A 2,515-nucleotide genomic window follows, 5' to 3' on the forward strand; every position below is an offset into this window, starting at 1 on the left:
AAACTTTCTTTTCTTGAATTATTTTTGGCACCTCATATTTGGTCACTTGCCTTTTTCTTTCGATCCCCTGCCGCCTCTCAAACGGTGATACCGCTGCCGCTAAATGGGACCCGCATGTCATCCTCTATGTACTATAAAACTTTCTTTTCTTGGAGTTTTTTTGGCACCTCAAATTTGGTCACTTGCCTTTTTCTTTCGATCCCCGCCGCCTCTCAAACGGTGATACCGCTACCGCTAACCGGGACCCGCATGTCATCCTCTATGTACTATAAAACTTTCTTTTCTTGAATTATTTTTGGCTCCTCATATTTTTTCACTTGCCTTTTTCTTTCGATCCCCTGCCGCCTCTCAAACGGTGATACCGCTCGCCGCTAAATGGGACCCGCATGTCATCCTCTATGTACTATAAAACTTTCTTTTCTTGAATTATTTTTGGCTCCTCATATTTGGTCACTTGCCTTTTTCTTTCGATCTCATGCCACGTTTGAAACGTTGAGGAACCTGCTGGCTCATGGGACCCGCATGTCATCCTCTATGTGCTATAAATTTTTTTTTTCTTTATTTTTTTCACCCCCTCGATTTTTGGCTATTGCCTTTTTCTTTTGATCCCCTGCCGCCTTGGAAACGTTGGGTAAGTCTGCCGACTCATGGGACCCGCATGTCATCCTCTATGTACAATTAACTTTATTTTTATTTTGATCTCAAGCCGCATTTGAAACGTTGAGACCGCCGTCGCTAAATGGGACCCGCATGTCATCCTCTACGTACAATAAAGTTTCTTTTCTTGGATTATCTTTGGCTCCCGATATTTTGTCACTTGCCTTTTTCTTTCGATCTCATGCCGCCTTTGAAACGTTGAGTAAGCTGCTGGCTCATTGGTCCCGCATGTCATCCTCTACGAACAATAAAAGTTTCCTTTCTTGGAGTTATTTTTACCCCTAATTTCTGGCTATTTGCCTTTTTCTTTTGATCTCCTCGCCCCTCTCGAAACGATGAGGACGCTCGTTGGCAGTGTCGGTCCCACATGTCATCCTCTATGAACAATAAAAGTTTCCTTTGATGGATTTATTTTGAACCCCTAATTAATTTCTCGGATATTTCCCCGCCGCCTTGGAATCGTTGAGGATGCCGCCGCCTCATGGGTCCCGCATGTCATCCTCTCGTAATCGGTAAATGTTTATTTTCTTGGATTTTGTTGACCAAACGATTTTTGGCTTATTTTTTCTTTCGATCACTCGCAGCCTTTAAAACGTTGAGGACGCCACCGGCTCACGGGTCCCACATGTCAACCTCTATGAACAATAAACGCCGAGGATGCCGCTGCCTCATGGGTCCCGCATGTCATCCTCTCGTAACAAAAATGTTTCTTTTCTTGGATTTTTTACCAACGTATTTTTGGTTTATTTTTTCTTTCCATCCCCCGCCGCCTTTAAAACATTGACGACGCTCGTTGGCTCATGGGTCCCCGATGTCAGCCTCCCGTACAAGAAACATATGATACCTTGATTATTTTGCGTACAATAAACAATGTATTGCGCTCTGAGCTATTTCAAACGGATAATTAAATCTTTATTTTTACATAAACAAACTTATATGTTGAATCTCCTTGTTTTTTTGTCTTTGCGAAGCATAGGACTTTCCTGGTTTTTTAGAAAATTCGGAACTTTCCTGTTTTGGAGTGGGCTGAAATTGTACGAGTCAAAAGGCCAAGCGAGATAGTTCGAAAGCCCGTATGTCCGTGATGCGGCCCAATTGAAATCTTTCTTCTTGGATTTTTTTCACCCCCGATTTCCGGCTACTTCATTTTTCTTTTGGTTCTCAGTGCCGCCTTGGAAACGTTGAGACCGTCGTCGCAAAATGGGACCCGCATGTCATCCTCTACGTACAATAAAATTTCTTTTCTTGGATTATTTTTGGCTCCCGATATTTGGTCACTTGCCTTTTTCTTTCGATCCCGTGCAGCCTTCTCAAACGGTGATACCGCCGTCGCTAATTGGGACCCGCATGTCATCCTCTATGTACAATCAAGTTTCTTTTCTTGAATTATTTTTGGCTCCTGATATTTGGTCACTTGCCTTTTTCTTTCGATCTCATGCCACGTTTGAAACGTTGAGGAACCTGCTGCTAAATGGGACCCGCATGTCATCCTCTATGTGCTATAAAAGTTTATTTTCTATGGTTTTTTTTCACTCTCTGATTTTTGTCTATTTCCTTTTTTCTTTTGATGCCCTGCCGCCTTGGAAACGTTGAGTAAGCTGCTTACACATGGGACCCGCATGTCATCCTCTATGTACAATCAAGTTTCTTTTCTTGAATTATTTTTGGCTCCTGATATTTCGTCACTTGCCTTTTTCTTTCGATCTCATGCCACGTTTGAAACGTTGAGGAACCTGCTGGCTCATGGGACCCGCATGTCATCCTCTATGTGCTATAAAAGTTTTTTTTCTTGGATTTTTTTTCACCCTCTGATTTTTGGCTATTTGCCTTTTACTTTTGATCCCCTGGCCCCTTTGAA

The sequence above is a fragment of the Lolium rigidum genome, chromosome 4 (assembly GCF_022539505.1).
Source record: "Lolium rigidum isolate FL_2022 chromosome 4, APGP_CSIRO_Lrig_0.1, whole genome shotgun sequence".
Lineage (NCBI taxonomy): Eukaryota > Viridiplantae > Streptophyta > Magnoliopsida > Poales > Poaceae > Lolium > Lolium rigidum.